Source organism: Cervus elaphus, chromosome 26 (assembly GCF_910594005.1).
Source record: "Cervus elaphus chromosome 26, mCerEla1.1, whole genome shotgun sequence".
Classification (NCBI taxonomy): Eukaryota; Metazoa; Chordata; class Mammalia; order Artiodactyla; family Cervidae; genus Cervus; species Cervus elaphus.
Window position 1 is genome coordinate 22,057,396 of NC_057840.1, and position 25,345 is coordinate 22,082,740.

Genomic DNA, 25,345 nt, shown 5'->3' on the forward strand with positions numbered 1-25,345 from the left:
AGGCTATGGAGTCACCAAGAGTCCTATGTGACAGAGCTACTAACTTTTTTTTTTTTTTTAATTAACCATAGTTACTGAGAAAGAGAAGCTATGCACGCTGTTATTCAAACTCCCTTAATCTTTTCATTCCAGAAGATGAGAGGTTTAGATTTTGGAAAGATATCCCTTATAAACTTTCTGTTAGCCACTAATAAAGTCTTCACTACTGACTCCTTACCCCTTGGATATAGGTTGTTTTTCTGGTTATGATTTAAAACAAACAACACACACACACACACACACACACACACACACACACACAATGTTTTCTAACCCAACTTTCTCTCAGTTCTTCTTATGAAAACGGACCCTCTATTAGAAGAGGGTGACCAGGATGTGAGACACACACGCCCGGAAGGGAAGCTAACTGGCTGTGAAAGAGATACATATCTAGCTGGAAACAATGTTCCACTGTGTTCCCTCCTACAGCATCTAATTTGTGGTAGTCAAATATTTGAGGGAACAAACCATAAAGCTGTGCTGTCTCCTCAGAAGCTCTTTTTGCTTGTGGATTGTCTTGACCGGCTGTGACAATTGCTATTACTGTGTGTTTGCAAGAATTGTACCAGTTGGAATCAGTGCTGGGAATACACATATATTAAAATGAGGATGTGCCAGAATCAATTGAGCCTTTGTTCACGGTCCAAATGAGGGGTCATCATGTTTAGAGCTAAAATTCAGATATGAACCTTATTTTTTCCTATTATGTAATTATAAAGCTTAAAGCTTGAACATCATTGTTTTGCTTTCTTTCTTATTTTTTATTTATTAACTTTTTCGAAGGGCTTGAACCTGGGCCCTTGAGAGTGGACCCACTAATCACTGGACCACCAGGATAGTCCCACATGATTATTTTTCTGATTTTTTTTTGAAAAATATAATTGGAACAAAGAACAAAGAAATATAGATGCTTAAATATAATTAACATTCTCTTTTCTGTTTCATAAATGCTGGCTCTTCATTCATTCTTCATGGAAAAAAAAAATTCTTTGGTTTCTCTCCAAACCTCAGGCTTCATGCCACAAACTCTCTCAAGTTATGCAAATTTCAGAGCTTTGAGAGTTTGACCGTATATGTGGGTCAAAATACCTAACATTCTTCTTTCACCTTTCTGACTGCTGAGTACTAAAATTCTTGCCAATTTTTCCAATCTCTCCTCAAGGTAATACTCAGAGGTTTTCATTTTCTTTCATTGAATTTCTTTTTTTCCTTCCTTCCACAGGGAAGAAAGATGAGAGATTGCATTTCCCTATGATGGACTTTACAGTCACCTGGATGAGTTATATAGTTATTGTTTAATCAGGAAATAACTTCCTCTCTTCTCTTAGCCTCAGCTCCTGCTCTATTTTTTTCTATTATATATTAAATAGTCTCTTCACAGTCATCCCTCGCAGAGGTTGGAGCTACAAAAAACAGTTCTAACAAGTCTTAACTTTAAAAAGTGTATTTAAATGGTTCTTTTTAAACAGCAAAGTTTGAAAACATATATAAGTGATATCCCTACACCGGCTTATTTTATAACTCCCATGGCACATACACATATTTAACTTATGTATTTGTTGTTTTCTCTCTCTTCCCCCCTTCCCCCTCTGTTCTGTCTGTTTTGATTAACTTCTGAACTCTCAGCACCTAGAATAGTGCCTGGCACATAAAAAAATAATATTTGTTGCGTATATAAGCTAATATCTTTTCATTCCTGTGTGGTTCCTATAGACATTAAGGGTCTTACTATGTTGTATTATATTGAAAAGAGGGGTTTGAAAGAGAGGTGAGAAGTTTCAAACAAGAGACCCATATATTTTGGTTGTAAGTCATAAAAACATATAGTTATGTGATAGACACATCTTCTGAGAATTCTGCATAGGAAAATTGAGCCAGGTATATTTATTTGATATCTCATACAAATATAACATTTTGACACATAAAAGGAGTTGGCGCAAGGGTTAGAAGTTCTATATTCTGGTCTCAATTCTCTCCTTAATTATGCCTGGGACTGTGAGCAAGTTCACTTTTCTGGACTTCATTCTGCTGTGCCTGCCATACTGGATGAAATATCTCCACGATCTCACGGGGCTGTTTTCACTGCTCCATGCTCATCAAGCACACACGTTTCTCCACACTGCTGACGCTACACTGAGCATGTCCACTTCTTTGTGTTTCCTCACCAGGTTTAAGATTTGGGCTCTATCTCATAGAAATGATTGCTACTAAATTTTAGTACCTTCAAGTGTCATTATCTACCTAATTGAATGTTTTTAAAGAAGACCACTAAATACGTATATCTAAGTCCATCTTGCAGAAGAGGAAATTTATGATTTTTGAGAACTTAACCATTATGCCCCAGGTCTATAAACATTTGGGATACCAACCTCTACTTTGATCCCCAAATCTCTGCTTTTATCCACCTTACACTAGATCCTATTGTCTCTCTGAAAGATGGACATCATGTCCTGAACACATACTAAGTGTCAAATGCTTAGATAGTGATTATAATCCTGAAATTCTTAAAGACAAGGGAATACCAGACCACCTGACCTGCCTCCTGAGAAATCTGTCTGCAGGTCAGGAAGCAACAGTTAGGTCTGGACATGGAACAACAGACTGGTTCCAAACTGGGAAAGGAGTACAGTAAGGCTGTATATTGTCACCCTGCTTATTTAACTTATATGCAGAGTACATTGTGAGAAATGCTGGGCTGGACGAAACACAAGCAGGAATCAAGATTTCTGGGAGAAATATCACTAACCTCAGATATGCAGATGACACCACCCTTATGGCAGAAAGTGAAGAAGAACTAAAGAGCCTCTTGATGAAAGTGAAAGAGGAGAGTGAAAAACTTGGCTTAAAACAACATTCAGAAAACTAAGATCATGGCATCTGGTCCCATCACTTCATGGAAATAGACGAGGAAACAGTGGAAACAGTGACAGACTTTATTTTCTTGGGCTCCAAAATCACTGCAGATGGTGACTGCAGTCATAAAATTAAAAGACAATTGCTTCTTGGAAGAAAAGCTATGATCAACCTCAGGTCACTTCAGTTTAGTTGCTCAGTTGTGTCCCACTCTTTGCAACCCTATGGACTGCAGCACGCCAGGCTTCCCTGTCCATCACCAACTCCGGGGATTACTCAAAATCATGCCCATTGAGTCGGTGATGCCATCCAACCATCTCATCCTCTGTCGTCCCCTTCTCCTTCTACCTTCAATCTTTCCCAGCATCAAGTCTTTTCAAATGAGTCAGCTCTTCACATCAGGTAGCCGAAGTATTGGAGTTTCAGCTTCAACATCAATCCTTCTAAAGAATACTTAGGACTGATTTCCTTTAGGATTGACTAGTTGGATCTCATTGCAGTCCAAGGGACTCTCAAAAGTCTTCTTCAACACCACAGTTCAAAAGCATCAATTCTTCTGCACTCAGCCCTCTGTATAGTCCAACTCTCACATACATACATGACTACTGGAAAAACCATAGCCTTGACTAGATGGACCTTTGTTGGCAAAGGAATGTCTCTGCTTTTTAATATGCTGTCTAGGTTGATCATACCTTTTCTTCCAAGGAGTGAGTGTCTTTTAATTTCATGGCTGCAGTCACCATCTGCAGTGATTTTGGAGCCCAAAGAAATAAAGTCAGCCACTGTTTCGTCTGTTTCTGCATCTATTTGCCATGAAGTAATAGGACTGGATTCAAGATCTTTGTTTTCTGAATGTTGAGTTTTAAGCCAACTTTTCACTCTCCTCTTTCACTTTCATCATGAGGCTCTTTAGTTCTTCTTTGCTTTCTACCATAAGGGTGGTGTTATCTGCATATCTGAGGTTATTGATATTTCTCCCAGAAATCTTGATTCCTGCTTGTGTTTCATCCAGCCCAGTGTTTCTCACAATGTACTCTGCATATAAGTTAAATAAGCAGGGTGATAATATACAGCCTTGACATACTCCTTTCCCAATTTGGAACCAGTCTGTTCCATGTCCAGACCTAACTGTTGCTTCCTGACCTGCATTTCTCAAGAGGCAGGTCAGGTGGTCTGGTATTCCCATCTCTTGAAGAATATTCCACAGTATTGTGATCCACACAGTCAAAGGCTTTGGCATAGTCAATAAAGCAGAAATAGATGTTTTTCTGGAACTCTCTTGCTTTTTCAATGATCCAGCAGATGTTGGCAATTTTATCTCTGGTTCCTCTGTCTTTTCTAAAACCAGCTTGAACATCTGGAAGTTCGTGATTCATGTACTGTTGAAGCCTGGCTTGGAGAATTTTGAGAATTACTTTGCTAGCATGTGAGATGAGTGCAACTGTGTGATAGTCTGAGCATTCTTTGGCATTGCCTTTCTTTGGGATTGGAATGAAAACTGCCCTTTTCCAGTCCCGTGGTCACTGCTGTGTTTTCCAAATTTGCTGGCATACTGAGTGCAGCACTTTCAAAGCATCATCTTTTAGGATTTGAAATAATTCAACTGAAATTCCATCACCTCTACTGGCTTTGCTCATAGTGATGCTTCCTAAAGCCCACTTGACTTCACATTCCAGGATGTCTGGCTCTAGGTGAGTCAGATCATGACCATCACGATTATCTGGGTCGTGAAGATCTTTTTTTGTACAGTTCTTCTGTGTATTCTTACCACTTCTTCTTAATATCTTCTGCTTCTGTTAGGTCCATACCATCTCTGTCCTTTATTGAGCACATCTTTGCATGAAATGTTCCCTTGGTATCTCTCATTTTCTTGAAGAGATCTCTAGTCTTCCACATTCTATTATTTTCCTCTATTTCTTTGCACTGATCACTGAGGAAGGCTTTCTTATTTCTCCTTGCTATTCTTTGGAAGCCTGCTTTCAAGTGCGTATATCTTTCTTCTTCTCTTTTGTTTTTTGCTTCTCTTCTTTTTAGAGCTATTTGTAAGCCCTTCTCAGACAGCCATTTTGCTTTTTTGCATTTCTTTTTCTCGGGGATGGTCTTGCTCCCATCTCCTGTACAATGTCATGAACCTCTGTTTTCATCAGGCACTCTGTCTATCAGATCTAGTCCCTTCAATCTATTTCTCACTTCCACTGTAGAATCGTTAGGGATTTGATTTAGGTCATACCTGAATGGTCTAGTGGTTATCCCTACTGTATTCAATTTAAGTCTGAATTTGGCAATAAGTTCATGATCTGAACCACAGTCTGCTCCCGGTCTTGTATTTGCTGACTGTATTGAGCTTCTCCATCTTTGCCTGCAAAGAATATAATCAATCTGATTTTGGTGTTGACCATCTGGTGATGTCCATGTGTAGTCTTCTCTTGTGTGTTTGGAAGAGGGTGTTTGCTATGACCAGTGCATTCTCTTGGCAAAACTCTATTAGCCTTTGCCCTGCTTCATTCCATACTCCAAGACCAAATTTGCCTATTACTCCAGGTGTTTCTTGACTTCCTGCTTTTGCATTCCAGTCCTTATTATGAAAAGGACATCTTTTTTGGGTGTTAGTTCTAGATGGTCCTGTAGGTCTTCATAGAACCATTCAACTTCAGCCTCTTCAGCATTACTGGTCAGGGCATAGACTTGGATTACCATGATATTGAATGATCAAACTAGACAGTGTAATAAAACAGGGGCATTACTTTGCCAACAAAGGTCCATCCAGTCTAAGCTATAGTTTTTCCAGTAGTCATGTATGGATGTGAGAGCTGGACTATAAAGAAAGTTGAGTGCCAAAGAATTGATGCTTTTGAACTGTGTTGTTGGAAACGACTCTTGAGAGTCCCTTGGACTACAAGGAGATCCAACCAGTCCATCCAAAAGGAAATCAGTCCTGAATATTCATTGGAAGGGCTGATGCTGAAGCTGAAACTCCAATTTGGCCACCTGATGTGAAGAACTGTCTCATTGGAAAAGACCCTGAGTTGGGAAAGATTGAATGTGGGAGGAGAAGGGGATAACAGATGAGATGGTTGGATGCATCACTGACTTGATAGATATGAGTTTGAGTAAGCCCTGGGTGTTGTTGATGGACAGGGAAGCCTGGCACGCTGCAGTCCATGGGGTCGTAAAGAGCTGGACTCAACTGTGCAACTGTACTGAACTGAAACATTGCACAATAGATCCTCAGCTCAGGATAGAGCAATAGATCAGAAAACTGATGCTCGGAGATGACATGTGAGTTATACAACTATGTAACTAGTACATGCTGATTAGTCTAGAACTTCTTACTGTAAATTATCATATTTATGCTTCACTTTATCTTTTACCTATTCATGTTCTCTTTCCCCTTAGCCAGCAGTTTGCACGCGTGTGTGCTAAGTAGCTTCAGTTATGTCTGACTCTTGGTGACCCGCCAAGCTCTTCAGTCTATGGAATTCTCCAGGCGAGAATACTGGAGTGGGTTGCCATGCCCTCCACCAGGGGATCTTCCCAACCCAGGGATTGAACCCATGTCACCTGCAGCTCCTGCATTGCAAGAGGATTCTTTACCACTGAGCCACCGGGGAAGCCCCTAGCCAACAGCTTAGCTAGTTGGAATCCTTTACAATGCTGGATATTTTTTACTTGGTTAAGTTTTTGAAGTCTTCATTCCTGAAAGGTCTGAGCCCTTACTGGTCCTATCCCTATTGAGTTATTCTGGTCTTTCATGAAATTGATCACTTAATATGAAAATCCTGACAGACAGTCCCTTCCCCCAATGACTTGCTGAGTCTGAGTTGGGTTGATTTGCTTCAGGAAAGAGACTGGACTTGTAAAAACAACAACAGCAACAACCCTAATTGAACTTGCCCCATTTGCAATTACATTTATGATAATTAACAGTCATTCTCAAGAAATGTGTCTCCTTCACAAGCTAGAAAAGTGAATTAAGTGGGGATGTAATAGGATTCACCCTCCAACCCTACTTTTTCCACTTCTTTGATAGGGAGTGGTACTGATTAATGTGATTCCCTTCAGTTCAGTTCAGTTCAGTTCATTTTAGTCACTCAGTCGTGTCCGACTCTTTGTGACCCCCTGAATCGCAGCACGCCAGGCCTCCCTGTCCATCACCAACTCCTGGAGTTTACTCAAACTCATGCCCATCGAGTCGGTGATGCCATCCAGCCATCTCATCCTCTGTCGTCCCCTTCTGCTCCTGCCCTCAATCCTTCCCAGCATCAGGGTCTTTTCCAATGAGTCAACTCTTTGCATGAGGTGGCCAAAGTACTGGGATGTGCTATTGTTTTGATTGATATTTTAGGAGGAAGAGGGAGTCAGAGTGGTTCCCACCTTGTGTTTTCTATTGTAATATCCCTTACTCTGTGATAGAAAAATTTTTATTACAGTTCTTTGAACTATATACCCAGGGACTGGAGAAACAAATTGAGTTCACAGATATTTTGAGACCAGTTCAGGCCAAGACTTTGCTTTCCTCTGCTCTCTTGGCCTCCACCATTAGGTTCTACTCTGACAAATGGACCCAAGTAGAATTCTGGTTCCACTGTGATTAGGGTCGGTTCTACTCTGACAAATGGACCCAAGCAGGATTCTGGTACACTGTGATAAGGGTCAGCTCAAATCCAACATCTAATTATATCTCCAAAGTCTGGGAGCATTCTTTTTCCTAGTGCTTAGTCACCTGGTGAAGGATCTCATGGCCTATGTGTTGGAGTTTTAGGAAAAGATTTGTGGTACACAATTATGGCAGTGATGAAGTGTTCTTGCTCAAGGGAACTCTATTGCCTCTTAATTCGAGTGACTCTACCTCCATGACTGGCCCATTTCTGGGCTGTATGAGAGATGGTGATTCCTCATTGTAATGGTTCAAGTTAGGTTCCTATTTGCTGATCCTAAACAATTTTTTTTTTTTTTTGGTCAGGGGGTTTGGGGGAGGGGGGTTCCCTGCTGGCTTAGACAGTAAAGAATCTGCCTGCAATACAGGAGACCTGGATTTGATCCCTGGGTCAGGAAGATTCCTTGGAGAAGGAAATGGCAACACTCTCTAGTATTCTTGCCTGGAGAATTTGATGGACAGAGGAGCTTGGTGGGCTATAGTCCATGGGCTTGCAAAGAGTCAGACATGACTGAGCAACTGACACAAAGTGTTTTTAAAAACATACATGTATAGAAATATGTTACCTTGCTGATTGTGTATAAATATATCTTTTTTTTTTCCATATTTTGTTTTCCATAGTGGATGTACTTGTTTACATTCTTTTTTTTTTTAATTTATTTATTTATTTATTTTTTCAGTGGGTTTTGTCATACATTGATATGAATCAGCCGTAGATTTACACTTATTCCCCATCCCGATCCCCCCTCCCACCTCCCTCTCCACCCGATTCCTCTGGGTCTTCCCAGTGTACCAGGCTCGAGCACTTGTCTCATGCATCCCACCTGGGCTGGTGATCTGTTTCACCATAGATAATATACATGCTGTTCTTTCGCAACATTCCACCCTCACCTTTTCCCACAGAGTTCAAAAGTCTGTTCTGTACTTCTGTGTCTCTTTTTCTGTTTTGCATATAGGGTTGTCGTTACCATCTTTCTAAATTCCATATATATGTGTTAGTATGCTGTAATGTTCTTTATCTTTCTGGCTTACTTCACTCTGTATAATGGGCTCCAGTTTCATCCATCTCATTAGAACTGGTTCAAATGAATTCTTTTTAACGGCTGAGTAATATTCCATGGTGTATATGTACCACAGCTTCCTTATCCATTCATCTGCTGATGGGCATCTAGGTTGCTTCCATGTCCTGGCTATTATAAACAGTGCTGCAATGAACATTGGGGTGCATGTGTCTCTTTCAGATCTGGTTTCCTCAGTGTGTATGCCCAGAAGTGGGATTGCTGGGTCATATGGCAGTTCTATTTCCAGTTTTTTAAGAAATCTCCACACTGTTTTCCATAGTGGCTGTACTAGTTTGCATTCCCACCAACAGTGTAAGAGGGTTCCCTTTTCTCCACACCCTCTCCAGCATTTATTGCTTGTAGACTTTTGGATAGCAGCCATCCTGACTGGTGTGTAATGGTACCTCATTGTGGTTTTGATTTGCATTTCTCTGATAATGAGTGATGTTGAGCATCTTTTCATGTGTTTGTTAGCCATCTGTATGTCTTCTTTGGAGAAATGTCTGTTTAGTTCTTTGGCCCATTTTTTGATTGGGTCATTTATTTTTCTGGAATTGAGCTTCAAGAGTTGCTTGTATATTTTTGAGATTAATCCTTTGTCTGTTTCTTCATTTGCTATTATTTTCTCCCAATCTGAGGGCTGTCTTTTCACCTTACTTATAGTTTCCTTTGTTGTGCAAAAGCTTTTAAGTTTCATTAGGTCCCATTTGTTTATTTTTGCTTTTATTTCCAATATTCTGGGAGGTGGGTCATAGAGGATCTTGCTGTGATTTATGTCAGAGAGTGTTTTGCCTATGTTCTCCTCTAGGAGTTTTATAGTTTGTGGTCTTACATTTAGATCTTTAATCCATTTTGAGTTTATTTTTGTGTATGGTGTAAGAAAGTGTCCTAGTTTCATTCTTTTACAAGAGGTTGACCAGTTTTCCCAGCACCACTTGTTAAAGAGGTTGTCTTTTTTCCATTGTACATCCTTGCCTCCTTTGTCAAAGATAAGGTGTCCATAGGTTCATGGATTTATCTCTGGGTTTTCTATTCTGTTCCATTGATATATATTTCTGTCTTTGTGCCAGTACCATACTGTCTTGATGACTGTGGCTTTGTAGTATAGTCTGAAGTCAGGCAGGTTGATTCCTCCAGTTCCATTCTTCTTTCTCAAGATTACTTTGGCTATTTGAGGTTTTTTGTATTTCCATACAAATTGTGAAATTATTTGTTCTAGTTCTGTGAAAAATACCGTTGGTAGCTTGATAGAGACTGCATTGAATCTATAGATTGCTTTGGGTAGAATAGCCATTTTGACAATATTGATTCTTCCAATCCATGAGCATGGTATGTTTCTCCATCTGTTTGTGTCCTCTTTGATTTTTTTCATCAGTGTTTTATAGTTTTCTATGTATAGGTCTTTTGTTTCTTTAGGTAGATATATTCCTAAGTATTTTATTCTTTTTGTTGCAATGGTGAATGGTATTGTTTCCTTAATTTCTCTTTCTGTTTTTTCATTGTTAGTATATAGGAATGCAAGGGATTTTTGTGTGTTAATTTTATATCCTGCAACTTTACTATATTCATTGATTAGCTCTAGTAATTTTCTGGTAGAGTCTTTAGGGTTTTCTATGTAGAGGATCATGTCATCTGCAAACAGCGAGAGTTTCACTTCTTCTTTTCCTATCTGGATTCCTTTTACTTCTTTTTCTGCTCTGATTGCTGTGGCCAAAACTTCCAACACTATGTTGAATAGTAGTGGTGAGAGTGGGCACCCTTGTCTTGTTCCTGATTTCAGGGGAAATGCTTTCAATTTTTCACCATTGAGGGTGATACTTGCTGTGGGTTTGTCACATATAGCTTTTATTATGTTGAGGTATGTTCCTTCTATTCCTGCTTTCTGGAGAGTTTTAATCATGAATGGGTGTTGAACTTTGTCAAAGGCTTTCTCTGCATCTATTGAGATAATCATATGGTTTTTATCTTTCAATTTGTTAATGTGGTGTATTACATTGATTGATTTGCGGATATTAAAGAATCCTTGCATTCCTGGGATAAAGCCCACTTGGTCGTGGTGTATGATTTTTTTAATATGTTATTGGATTCTGTTTGCTAGAATTTTGTTAAGGATTTTTGCATCTATGTTCATCAGTGATATTGGCCTGTAGTTTTCTTTTTTTGTGGCATCTTTGTCTGATTTTGGAATTAGGGTGATGGTGGCCTCATAGAATGAGTTTGGAAGTTTACCTTCCTCTGCAATTTTCTGGAAGAGTTTGAGTAGGATAGGTGTTAGCTCTTCTCTAAATTTTTGGTAGAATTCAGCTGTGAAGCCATCTGGTCCTGGGCTTTTGTTTGCTGGAAGATTTTTGATTACAGTTTCGATTTCCTTGCTTGTGATGTGTCTGTTAAGATCTTCTATTTCTTCCTGGTTCAGTTTTGGAAGGTTATACTTTTCTAAGAATTTGTCCATTTCATCCAAGTTGTCCATTTTATTGGCATAGAGCTGCTGGTAGTAGTCTCTTATGATCCTTTGTATTTCAGTGTTGTCTGTTGTGATCTCTCCATTTTCATTTCTAATTTTGTTAATTTGGTTCTTCTCTCTTTGCTTCTTAATGAGTCTTGCTAATGGTTTGTCAATTTTGTTTATTTTTTCAAAAAACCAGCTTTTAGCTTTGTTGATTTTTGCTATGGTCTCTTTAGTTTCTTTTGCATTTATTTCTGCCCTGATTTTTAAGATTTCTTTCCTTCTGCTAACCCTGGGGTTCTTCATTTCTTCCTTCTCTAATTGCTTTAGGTGTAGAGTTAGGTTATTTATTTGGCTTTTTTCTTGTTTCTTGATGTGAGCCTGTAATGCTATGAACCTTCCCCTTAGCACTGCTTTTACAGTATCCCATAGGTTTTGGGTTGTTGTGTTTTCATTTTCATTCATTTCTATGCATATTTTGATTTCTTTTTTGATTTCTTCTATGATTTGTTGGTTATTCAGAAGCGTGTTATTTAGCCTCCATATGTTTGAATTTTTAACAATTTTTTTCCTGTAATTGAGATCTAATCTTACTGCACTGTGGTCAGAAAAGATGACTGGAATGATTTCAATTTTTTTGAATTTTCCAAGACCAGATTTATGGCCCAGGATGTGACCTATTCTGGAGAAGGTTCCGTGTGCACTTGAGAAAAAGGTGAAGTTGATTGTTTTGGGGTGAAATGTCCTATAGATATCAATCAGGTCTAGCTGGTCCATTGTGTCATTCAAGGTTTGTGTTTCCTTGTTAATTTTCTGTTTAGTTGATCTATCCATAGTTGTGAGTGGGGTATTAAAGTCTCCCACTATTATTGTGTTAGTATTAATTTCCTCTTTCATACTCGTTAGCGTTTGCCGTACATATTGCGGTGCTCCTATGTTGGGTGCATATATATTTATAATTGTTATATCTTCTTCTTGCATTAATCCTTTGATCATTATGTAGTGTCCTTCTTTGTCTCTTTTCACATCCTTTATTTGAAAGTCTATTTTATCTGATATGAGTATTGCGACTCCTGCTTTCTTTTGGTCTCCGTTTGTGTGAAATATTTTTTTCCAGCCCTTCACTTTTAGTCTGTATGTGTCTCTTGCTTTGAGGTGGGTCTCCTGTAGACAGCATATATAGGGGTCTTGTTTTTGTATCCATTCAGCCAATCTTTGTCTTTTGGTTGGGGCATTCAACCCATTTACATTTAAGGTAATTATTGATAGGTGTGGTCCCATTGCCATTTACTTTGTTGTTTTGGGTTCACGTTTATACAACCTTTCTGCATTTCCTATCTAGAGAAGATCCTTTAGCATTTGTTGAAGAGCTGGTTTGGTGGTGCTGAATTCTCTCAGCTTTTGCTTGTCTGTAGAGCTTTTGAATTCTCCTTCATATCTGAATGAGATCCTTGCTGGGTACAGTAATCTAGGTTGTAGGTTATTCCCTTTCATTACTTTCAGTATGTCTTGCCATTCCCTTCTGGCCTGGAGGGTTTCTATTGATAGATCAGCTGTTATCCTTATGGGAATCCCTTTGTGTGTTATTTGTTGTTTCTCCCTTGCTGCTTTTAATATTTGTTCTTTGTGTTTGACCTTTGTTAATTTGATTAATATGTGTCTTGGGGTGTTTCGCCTTGGGTTTATCCTGTTTGGGACTCTCTGGGTTTCTTGGACTTGGGTGGCTATTTCCTTCCCCATTTTAGGGAAGTTTTCAGCTATTATCTCCTCGAGTATTTTCTCATGGCCTTTCTTTTTGTCTTCTTCTTCTGGGATTCCTATGATTCGAATGTTGGGGCGTTTCACATTGTCCCAGAGGTCCTTGAGGTTGTCCTCATTTCTTTTGATCCTTTTTTCTTTTTTCCTCTCTGTTTCATTTATTTCCACCATTTTATCTTCTACCTCACTTATCCTATCTTCTGTCTCCGTTATTCTACTCTTGATTCCCTCCAGAGTGTTTTTGATCTCATTCATTGCATTATTCATTTTTAATTGACTCTTTTTTATTTCTTCTAGGTCTTTATTAAACATTTCTTGCATCTTTTCAATCTTTGTCTCCAGGCTATTTATCTGTAACTCCATTTTGTTTTCAAGATTTTGGATCATTTTTATTATCATTATTCTAAATTGTTTTTCAGGTAGATTCCTTATCTCCTCCTCTTTTGTTTGACTTGGTGGGCATTTTTCATGTTCCTTTACCTGTTGGTTATTTCTCTGCCTTTTCATCTTGTTTAGATTGCTGTGTCTGGACTGGGCTTTTTGTATTCTGGAGGTCTGTGGTTCCTTTTTATTGTGGAGGTTTTTCCCAGTGGGTGGGGTTAGACGATTGGCTTGTCAAGGTTTCCTGGTTAGGAAAGTTTGTGTCGGTGTTCTGGTGCGTGGAACTTGATTTCTTCTCTCTAGAGAGCAATGGAGTGCTCAGTAATGAGTTTTGAGATGGGTCTATGTGTTAGGTGTCACCTTGGGCAGCCTGTATGTTGACGTTTAGGGCTATGTTCCTGCGTTGCTGGAGAATTTGCTTGGTATGTCTTGCTCTAAAACTTATTGGCTCTTGGGTGGTGGTTGGTTTCAGTGTAGGTATGGAGGCTTTTGGACGGTCACTTATTACTTAAAGTTCCATGTAGTCAGGAGTTTTCTGGCGTTCTCAGGTTTTGGGCTTAAGTCTCCTGCCTCTGGATTTCAGTTTTATTCTTCCTGTAGTCTCAGGACTTCTCCAACTACACAGCACTGATAATAAAACTTCTAGGTTAATGGCGAAAAGATTCTCCCCCGTTAGGGACACCCAGAGAGGTTCACAGAGTTACATGAAGAAGAGGAGAGGGCAGAGGGAGATAGTGTTGAGCAGGAGGAGAAAAAGGGGGACTCAAGAGGAGAGAGACAGATCTACGCAGTTGTCTGTTCCCAGAATGTTCTCCGTAGCCCAGACACCCACCCAGATTCACAGAATTGGATTGGGAAGAAAAGGGGAAAGGAGGAAATAGAGGTGTTCTGAGGTAGAAAACAGAGAGTCAAGATTGGGAGAGAATAATCAACACACTCCTGAATAAAAATGGGAACTGAATATTGGATTCTTAAATGTTCACAATTTATATCATATATTGAAAAACAAAAATTAAAAATCTAGAGTAGAGATTAGACTCTTAAAAATACTATATTAAAAACAAAAACCAAAACACACACAAAAAATTTTTTAAAAATATATATGAAGTTCAGTTTAAAAAGTAGGGCTTCTCTTTTTTTTTTTCTTTTTGGTAAGGTTATAGTGTATTGAAAATGAAAATTAAGGAGTAGTAGAGGAGTACTAGAGGACTTTAAAAGAAATAAGAGAAAAAGAAAAATAGAAAATAGAAGAGAAAAAGGAGAAAAAAAGAAAAAAAAAAAAAGAATTTTCCCTAATTAAAAAAATCGTAAAAATCTATGAAAATGAAAGTTAAGGAGTGATGGGGGAGTAATAGGGAATTTTAAAGGAAAATAAAAGAGAAAAAATAAAAAAGAAAAAATTAAAAAAAAAATTTTTTTTTCTTATTAAAAAAAAAAAGTAAAAATATATCTAGGAATTTCTCTGGAGCTGTTGCGGTCAGTGTCGGTTCGGCTCAGTTTCAGATATCTCCTCGTTCCAGCTTACACTTCTCGATATCTACAGGCCCCTTCCGGTGTAATCGGTGTTTTCTAGAGGGATTTTAATCTGTTGCACCGCTCTCTCCTGAAGCGGTTCCCTTTGTTTATTTGGCTTCTGTTTGCCGGTTTCTTCAGCGCCTCATTTCCGCCCTGACACAGGCGGGCGGAGGTGGACTCTTATTCAGGTAGCTAGTTCCGTCGCGCTGCAGGGCGGGGCTGACGCTGCGAGGAGGGGCTGGCGCTGCCGGGAGAGGCTGGCGCTGCCGGGAGGGGCTGACGCTGCTTTCTCCCTCTGTGCTGCTCAGGCTCCCGGCTGCTCTCTATGGAGTGCGCCGCGCCTGTGCCAGCTCCAGCCCTCGGGTGATCCACAAAAGCGCGGAACAAAAGGCTGCGTCCGCTCTTGTGCCTTCCCCGTCAGAGCGGTCCAGGCAGCCAGGAGCTTGACAGGCGCACTCTCCCCGGGTGCGGCGCACCCTCTCCCTTCCTTGGTCCCAGTCTCGGTTTCCGCCGGCGCCAGTCGGGTGCGTGCGCCTTCTGCCCTCCGCGTCCCCAGTCCCAGTCCCCGCCCGCGTCGGTCGGGTGCCTGCGCGCTGTGTGTCGCCGCGACCTGCTCCCGCCTCCGGCGGGTCCGGCCGGCCCGCAGTCTGCGAGCCCTTCTCTGGACTCTCTCCGTCCCCCCGTTCCGTGAATGGCCGGCAGCGTGTTCGGGCCGGTTAATTTTCTCTCTCTTCCCTGCTCTCCCACAGTTCAAGTTGGCAACTCACAAAAGCTCCCTCCGATTGTCCTCAGGGCACTCAGGCCCGGACCCTGCCCCAAACAATGCCGCCCGCTCCTCTCCGTGCCGCCCCCACTTGCTGGTGGCGGATGCGGGTGTCTGGGGCACTTTTCTGCTGAGAGTTGCTTTTAGGCACGTAATCTGTGGGTTTTATTTATTGTTTCCCTCCCAGTCAGGTTGCCCTCCTAGATTCAAACACTTTCCCCAGGCCCGCCAGTGCGAGGGTTTGCCAGTGTCTGGAAACGTCCTCCAAAGACTCGCTTCCCGGGACGGATCTCCGTCCTTAGCTCTTTTGTCTCACTTTTTATCTTTTATATTCTGTCCTACCTCCTTTCGAAGACAATGGGCTGCTTTTCTGGGCGCCTGATGACCTCAGCTAGCAATCAGAAGTTGTTTTGTGAAGTTTGCTCTGCGTTCAGATATTCTTTTGATGAATTTGTAGGAGAGAAAGTGGTCTCCCCGTCCTACTCCTCCACCATCTTCTGATTGTGTATAAATATATCTTTAATTTATGAAAATTGTACTGGGCTGTGATCTTTTTCCTTACCTTGGAATTGTATTCATATTCCCTCCGACTGCTAACAGTTCCATACCAGATTTGACTCATCTGTTCCTCCAGTGTTGGACACCTGCAATGCTGTTAGCTTCCTGCTCTGTGAAGGAGCTCCTGTGTTCAGACCCCAGACTGGACCTCCAGGGAGACCACTCTAGGGATAGACCCAGGGGAAGGAGTGCCTCTTCATGAGATCTGCTGAGGACTACCGATGTGCACTCCTGAATTGCTAAAATACTACATTCCCACCTGCAGTACAATAATCATTCCCATTTCCCTTTGTTTTTACTAAACGTAACATTTTTTTTGATTACCTAATTATTGTCTGCCTAATGTCTAGTTTATCCACTTGCATTTGCCTAAAGCTCAGGAACTGTGGTCCAGTGGCTAAGACTCCATGTTCTCTGTACAGGGGGTCCAGGTTTGGTCTCTGATCAGGGAACTAGATCCCACGTGCTGCAACTAAGAGATCCGTCATGCCAAAACTGGAACAGCTAAAATATTTTTTAAAATTGTTTTTTAATTACCTACAGTTTAACTTTTTTAGTTTGCATCTCTCTAATTAGGCTGGGTTGAGCATCTATTTATATACTTGCTAGACTTTGTATTTCCTCTTCTGTAAATTATATCGTATCCTTTGTCCATTTTCTATTGTTTCCTGCCTTTTGTTGACATGTTTCTGTTCTAGAAAAAGCCCTTTTTGATTTTAGATATCAAGACTATTTTTTCTCAGTCTGTCACCAATGGGTTTAACTTGTCTGTGTATTTTTTTTGTTGCTGTTGGAAAGAAAGCTTTAATTTCAATCTGTTAATCTATCACTTTTTTAACCATACTACATACTGTTTGAGTCTTATTTAAAATACTCCTTCTCACATTAAATCTGCAAAAATATTCTTCTACATTTGTCTCTGTTACCTTTATAGTTTCCGTATATAGTTCTTTAAAACATGTAGAGCTGACCTTCATGTACAATGGGGAGTAGAAATTTATTTATTTTTGTAATAAGCTACTGTTATAAAAAGAAAAACAATTACCTACTAAACAATTCTATTAAACAACCCATCATTTTCTTATTGATTACATGTGATATACAAAGGACTGTTTTTAGCTCTCTGTTCTGAACCCATGCTATTTTTAAAAAGTTGTTACAGTAGTTTGCAGTATGTTTAATATCTATTAGCAGAAAGTCCTTTACTTGTTCTTTTTTCAAAATTGTTTTATGTATGCATAATCTTTTATTCACTCATAAACTTTTTGAAATTTGTCTGTTTATTCTTCAGAAAAAAATCCAACTGGAATGTTTATTAGAGTTGCATTAGATTAGTTTGAGGAGAAATGACATCTTAATAAAGTTAAATTGCTTTTCTATGGTGTCCCTTAATAGAGTTTTAATCTTTTCGCCTAGTACAATTTATTTTGCTATTTTTATTGCTCTATTATTTTCTATCACATTTTTCTTTAGGAATTGTTTATGTAGAGGAATATAAATTCACCTTAATTTTGGCAATCTTACTAAATCTTATTATTATTTCCTGGAATTATTCTGTTGATTCTGTACATGTTTGTTTTTGCTAGTTGATATTCCTTATAAATAATGGCAGTTTTGCCTCTTCCCTTCCAATCATTAAAACTTTGTTTCTTATTTCTTGTTTGTTGACCAATGTCTTCAGTACTGTCAAGTAGAATCTATCTGGAGGGTTTTGCTCCTGATCATAAAAATGAGAACATCCAAAGTTTCTCCATTAAGTAGGATATTTATTAAAAGTTTTGTTAGATAAACTTAAGGAAATTCTTTATATTCGAGTATTCTGAGATTTTAAAAAATAATAAATAGGTGTTGAATCCTGAAGATTCATCTAGTTGGTCTCTGGTGTACAACAACCAGAGACAGTTGGTCTCTGGTGTAAAACCTCAACTTTTATCCATCTGCTCCACCAATAGTGAAGCCTAGGCTGCCTCTAGCTCCATGATACAGAGACAGTGCTGCAAGGTACCTTCTTGGCCAGACTTTCCAGGAGGCTTTCCTGTGTAATTTCTGAAAGTCTTTTTAGGATGCTATTTTACCTATGCACTTATTTTAAAAATTATCTTTTATTTTAATATTTTATTTTTGCTCTATTTCATTAATTTCTAAACATATCTTTATTATTTCTGTTATTGTGTTTTTTTCTTTTTCTTTTCTTTATTCACTTGTACTCACGTTTTTCCTTCCTGATTTCTTGAATTTCAGATATTCTATTTTTTGATAAAGGAGTTTATCAGTTTTCACTTACTGTAATTCAGTTCAGTTCAGTTCAGTCGCTCAGTTGTGTCCGACTCTTTGCGACCCCATGAACTGCAGCACGCCAGGCCTCCCTGTCCATCACCAACTCCCGGGGTTTACCCAAACTCATGTCTATTGAGTCGGTGATGCCATCCAACCATCTCATCCTCTGTTGTCCCCTTCTCCTCTCGCCTTCAATCTTTCCCAGCATCAGGGGCTTTTCAAATGAGTCAGCTCTTCACATCAGGTGTTCAAAGTATTAGAGTTTCAGCTTCAACATCAGTCCTTCCAATTAACATTCAGGACTGATTTCCTTTAGGATGTACTGAATGGATCTCCTTGCAGTCCAAGGGACTCTTAAGAGCCTTCTCCAACACCACAGTTCAAAAGCATCAATTCTTTGGTGCTCAGATTTCTTTAGAGTCCAACTCTCACATCCATACACAACTACTGGAAAAACCATAGCCTTGACTAGATGGACCTTTGTTGACAAGGTAATGTCTCTGCTTTTTAATATGCTGCCTAGGTTGGTCATAACTTTCCTTCCAAGGAGTAAGCATCTTTTAATTTCATGGCTGCAATCACTCTCTGCAGTGATTTTGGAGCCCAGAAAAATAAAGTCTGACATGTTTCCACTGTTTCCCCATCTATTTGCCACAAAGCGATGAGACCGGCCATGATCTTAGTTTTCCGAATGTTGAGCTTTAAGCCAACTTTTTCACTCTCCTCTTTCACTTTCATCAAAAGGCTCTTTAGTTCCTCTTCACTTTCTGCCATAAGGGTGGTGTCATCTGCATATCTGAGGTTATTGATATTTCTCCCAGCAATCTTGATTCCAGCTTGTGCTTCCTCCAGCCCAGTGTTTCTCATGATATACTCTGCAGATAAGTTAAATAAGCAGGGTGAAAATAGACAGCCTTGATGTACTCCTTTTCTTATTTGGAACCAGTCTGTTGTTCCATGCTTGCTTCATGACCTGCATACAGGTTTCTCAAGAGGCAGGTGAGGTGGTCTGGTATTCCCATCTCTTTCAGAATTTTCCACAGTTTATTGTGATCCACACATGTTACATTGAAATTTATTTTTGTGATTACTTGAAAAACAATATAGCTTTATCATGTAAAGTCAAACATTTGTACAGCTTATGCCCCCAGCCATTTCTGTCTAGCTACATGCAAATGAGAAAGTTCAGTACTGATGCATCAGGAGAGAAGCAGAAAAATATTGATAGAATCATGCTTTATAATAGCAAATAATTTGTGAACAACTCAAATTCTCGTTTACCAGACAATAGATAAATATAGTATGTTTTCATGACAGAATAGTGTATTACACAGAAAATGAATCAAGTACAACTGCATACAATAATGTGAATTAATTTTAGGAATATAATTTTGAACCAACAGTTCAGAGTCAAAAAGGCAACACATAGTATAACATCCTTTTTATAAAGTTCAAAAACACATAAAATCACATGGTGTTTATATAGGAATCCTTGGTGGTTCAGCAATAATGAATCCGCCTGGAATGCAGTTCAGTCTCTGGGTCTGGAAGATCCCTTGGAGAAGGAAATGGCCGCCCACTCCAGCATTCTTGCCTGGGAAGTCTCATGAACAGTGGAGCCTGGGGGGCAACAATCTATGGGATTGTAAGAGTCAGACAGTACTTAGCAACTAAATAGCACCACCAGAATATTTATGCATCTTTTTATTTTTACTTCACATATATTTATTGTAAAATAAATAAAAGAAAGGGCAAGGGAAACATGAACATAAAATTCAGGATAGCTATTTGTCCTGAGGGAAGAGAGAGGTATAAGGTAGGGGAAGAACAAACAGGAAGATGCAGATTACCTGTAATGTTCTAATTTGTGGGTGATGTGTTCATGAGTATTCAATGTATTATTTAAAACTTTGTATGTATTAATAAATTAAAAGATAAAAGAAGGTCATGTATAGAGCGATGAGAATGTGTAGGCCATGTACACATCTGGTACCTTAAATCTGTAGATCTAGTCTCAGTTAACAACAGAGAATATTTGTATCCAAAGCATCTTGTGTATTTAGTGAATTCATCAGAAAACTGTTTTGAGTGAACCTAATTATGCAAAAAAGTCCAATTGAGATAACAGATTTGACATTAGCTTAAGTAAAATCTTAACATTTGTCCTTTGTAAGATTTGAGTTCTTGCCCTTTATCAAATTAGGTCACCAAAAATTATACTATCCAGTCTGAATTAGTATAGCTTCTTTTTGTGTTGCCATCAATAATGTAACTTGAAATTGTTGTCTTTGCCATTCTTGCAAATTGATGTAAGAAATGGTCCTTACTGTTCTGACCTTAGGATTAAGGTTTCTGCAGCTTTTAAGAGGTCTCTGTTGCAAAGATTAATAATCTAGCAAGACCTACCATTCAGAAAGCACTCCATCTGTTTCAGACAGATGCTATTACTGAATATCATTTTCACTATAATCTTCCTAACTAGATGCTATAATCCCCCCTTTAAAGATGAGGAAACCAAGATCAATTTAAACAAGTTGCCCACAACTGAAAATTGCTTGACAAGGATTCAAACCCAGATCTGTTTGATCTTAAAGTTTGTTCATTGTTACTGTCCTACTCAGTTTCTATAAGACACGGCTTTTAGTAATCAATTATTTGTAAATTGGGAAGAGGTAATCTGCAGAAGAGAGGCTATAGACATGACAGAAACTGAAGTCATGTTGGACAAGCCACAACCAGGATGATGTCCAGTGTCGGAAAGAAAGAATTTTCTTCCTTTTCAAAGGTTTTTTTAACTGGCTTAGTCATCAAATCAACATGAGATGGATTGACAGGAGAAAAACAAATTTAACTTTATACATACAGGAACCCAACATACATTAGAGGTTTTAAGACAGAAAGACAAAATAAGGTATATATGTCAGGCTGAGCTAAGGAACGGGACCTGGATCTGGGGTTTCAAAGAAGTAATTCATAAGATAACAGAAAGAGCAGATGTTTGGTAACATTTGCCTTGTCATATAGATGAGTCACTCAGATAAAATTTATCTCTGGTAATAATCCTCATTCTAGGAAAAACCCCAATTTAAATTCTCCTAAGTACTTAAAAGACACGTAGAAGTTTCTCTTGCACTCTACAAGTCTCCACTGCCTTTAGCTCCAAAATAATTCACATGACACAGTGGCACATTTTAAGGAGGCTGGTTCTGAACTCCTTCAGTGGACCATGTAAGTTTGCCCAGAAAATCTCTTTGGCCAGGAAGCCATAAAAAGAGCTGGACTTTGGTCACTCAGTCATGCTAGAGATTCAGACTATTTATGACTTGGACATCAAACAGAAATTTGATTGCACAGACAACGATGTATGGGACTTTGAGGTGACTCATATGCACAAGAGTTTACCTATGATTTCAAAGTCATTAAGAAAACGTGGGTTAAAAACTCAAATCTGAGCTCCCATATTTCCCAATTTTTCTTGGCTTCTAGTAAACCTAGTATTGGAGGTCAGGGCAAGGTACCCCAAAATATGGTATGAAAATATGTGTGTATCAGTCAGTCAGTTCAGTCACTCAGCTGTGTCCAACTCTTTGTGACTCCATGGACTGCAGACGCCAGGCTTCCCGGTTTATCACCAACTCCCAGAGTATGTTCAAACTCATATCTATCGAGTCAATGAAGTCATCCAAGCATCTCATCCTCTGTCACTGCCTTTTCTTCCTACCTTCAGTCTTTCCCAGCATCAGGGTCTTTTCCAATGAGTCAGTTCTTCACATCAGGTAGCCAAAGTAGTGGAGCTTCAGCTTCAGCATCAGTCCTTCTAAAGAATATGCGGGATTGATTTCCTTTAGGATTGACTGTTTGGATCTCCTTGCTGTCAAAGGAACTCTCAGGAGTCTTCTCCAGCACCATAGTTCAAAAGCATCAGTTTTTCAGTGCTCAGCTTTCTTAATGGTCCAACTTTCACGTCCATACATGACTACTGGAAAAATCATAGCTTTGAGTAGACGGATCTTTGTTGGCAAAGGAATGTCTCTGCTTTTTAATATGCTGTTTAGGTTGGTCATAGCTTTTCTTCCAAGAAGCAAGCACCTTTTAATTTCATGGCTGCAGTCACCATCTGCAGTGATTATGGAGCCCAAGAAAATAAAGTCTCTCACTGTTTTCATTGTTTACCCATCTATTTGCCATGAAGTGATAGGACCAGATGCCATGATCTTTGTTTTCTGAAGATTTTAAGTCACCTTTTTCACTTTCCTCTTCGCTTTCTGCCATGAGGGTGGTGTCATCTGCATATCTGAGGTTATTGATGTTTCTTCCTGAAATCTTGATTCCAGCTTGTGCTTCATCAAGTCTGGCATTTCGCATGATGTACTCTGCATATAAGTTAAACAAGCAAGGTGACAATATACAGCCTTAACGTACTCCTTTCTCAATTTGGAACCAGTCTGTTGTTCCATGTCCAGTTCTAACTGTTGCTTCTTGACCTTAACACAGATTTTCTAGGAGGCAGCTAAGGTGGTCTGGTATTCCCATTTCTTTCAGAATTTTCCACAGTTGGTTGTGATCCACACAGTCAAAGGCTTTAGCGTAGTCAATGAAGCAAAAGTAGATGTTCTTCTGGAATTCTCTTGCTTTTTCTATGATCCAACAGATGCTGGCAATTTGATCTCTGTGTTCCTCTGCCTTTTCTAAATCCAGCTTGAATATCTGGAAGTTCTCAGTTCATGTACTGTTGAAGCCTAGCTTGGAGAATTTTGAACATTACTTTGCTAGCGTGTGAAATGAGTGCAATTGTTTGGTAGTTTTAACATTCCTTGGCATTGCCTTTCTTTGGGATTGGAATGAAAACTGACCTTCTCCAGTTCTGTGGCCACTGCTGAGTTTTCCAAATTTGCTGGCATACTGAGTGCAGCACTTTCACAGCATCATCTTTTAGGATTTTAAATAGCTCAGCTGGAGTTCTGTCATCTCCCCTAGCTTTGTTCATAGCGATGCTTCCTAAGGCTCACTTGCCTTCGAACTCCAGGATGTTTGGCTCTAGGTGAGTGATCGCACCATCATGTTTATCTGAGTCATTAAGATCTTTTTTGTAAGGTTCTTCATTGTATTCTTGCCATCTCTTCTTAACACCTTCTTCTCCTATTAGGTCCATGCTATTTCTGTCCTCTCTTGTGCCCATCTTTGCACGAAATGTTCCTTTGGTATCACTAATTCTCTTTCTTTTCTATGCACGCGCGTGCACACACACACACACACGTATAGCTGTTGTTTAGTTGCTAAGTTGTGTCCAACTCCTTTTGACGACGGATTGTGGCCCTCTGGGCTCTTCTGTCCATGGGATTTCCCAGGCCAGGATATTGGAGTGGATTGCCATTCCTACTCCAGGGAATCTTCTTGACCAAGGAATCAAATGCACGTCTCTTGCATCTCCTGCATTGGCAGGTGCCTTCTTTACCACTGAGTCCCCAGGGAAGCCCAGTGTGTATGTGTTTGGTTGCACTGGGTCTTTGTTGCAGGGCCCTGGGGCTGCTCTTCATTGCGGCACGCAGACTTTTCACTGTGGTGGCTTCTCTTGTTGTGCAGCACAGGCTCTAGGCCATACTCAGGCTCAGCAGTTGCAGCTCATAGGCTGTAGAGCAGGGGCTCAGTAGTTACGGAGCATGGGCTTAGTTGCTCCTTGGCATGTGGAATCTCCTGGACCAGGGATTGAACCCATGCCCATTGCATTGGCAGGCAGATTGTTAACCACTGTACCACCAGGGAAGTCCCTGAGTTTTGTGTTTTAACAGGCTTCTTCTACTTAGTTTGTATTTAGTTGTTATATCATTTTCATATCAAGTGGGATCTGATTTATTCCCAGTCTATTGATTTTGAGCAGCAAATTGCTTTCCTTGAAAATGATGAGTTATCCCTGACTCTTCCCAGTGAGAAACTTGGAAATTGCCTTTATTTCTTGGCTAGATGATCTGATAAATGAGATTGTGATGACTTTGAATATTTTTCTGTTCAATCTGCAAATGAAGGAAAATGAAAGCAATGCAAAAGGGTTGGCTAATAGAGAAAACCAATGCATGTTACTAGGTATCTAAGGCTTCTTACTTTCCTTGCTCCTTGTTTCTGCATTTGAAGCATCATTAAAGTAATAGTTCAATGAGGAAGGAAAAAGGTCACATGATTTTGTCGCATTTTTTTCCCATTTTTGAGCTACAAAATATATCATGCATATGTGTGTGCATATTAAGTGCTTCAGAACCTGCATCTCATTATGTCTCCTGCGTTGCAGGCGGGTTCTTTTCTACTAGCGCCACCTGGGAAGCCCAGCATGCATATAACTGGTATAAGAAACATACATTTATTGATTTAAAAGGAGAATGAGTCCCATTGTGTATATACCTTCTGTTTCCCCTTTACCTTGACACCTTTGCTCCACGTACTCTGTGCTCTGGGGAGCTGAGCCTGACCCCAGCAGTCTCTACCCACAGCTTCCTTTGCCTTCTGACTTCTGTTGGCTTAGGCCAAGGGGGCAATGCATTGACTTATTTTCTACACACTGTCCCTACCTTTGTTAAGTAGTCCTTTTGGTAAATTCCTCTCGAATTCATTGGAGTATATCATCTGTTTCTGAGAGGAAGTGGCTGTGGAGGTATTTACCAGTCCAAACTTGGTGTTTCTCATTCTCTTGCTTTTTAAAAAATGTAATTTCACCATACATGTATTTAAAAACATGTATTATTTAGTTCTGCAGTTTTTGATTTATGTACATGTATGGATTTTTAAGGTATCCCCTTGCCACATTCCATTTTTTTTTTCCTCTGCTAATTTGGAAGTGATACATTCTATTTCAAAATATTTAGTAGTAATTCTAGAAATTTTAATATTCACATTTAACTTAAGTGTTAGTCACTCAGTCATGTCTGACTCTTTGAGATCCTATGAACTGTAGCCCACCAGGCTCCTCTGTCCTCTGTGGGATTCTCCAGGCAAGAATACTGGAGTGGGTTGCCATTTCCTTCTCCAGGGGATCTTTCTGACCCAGG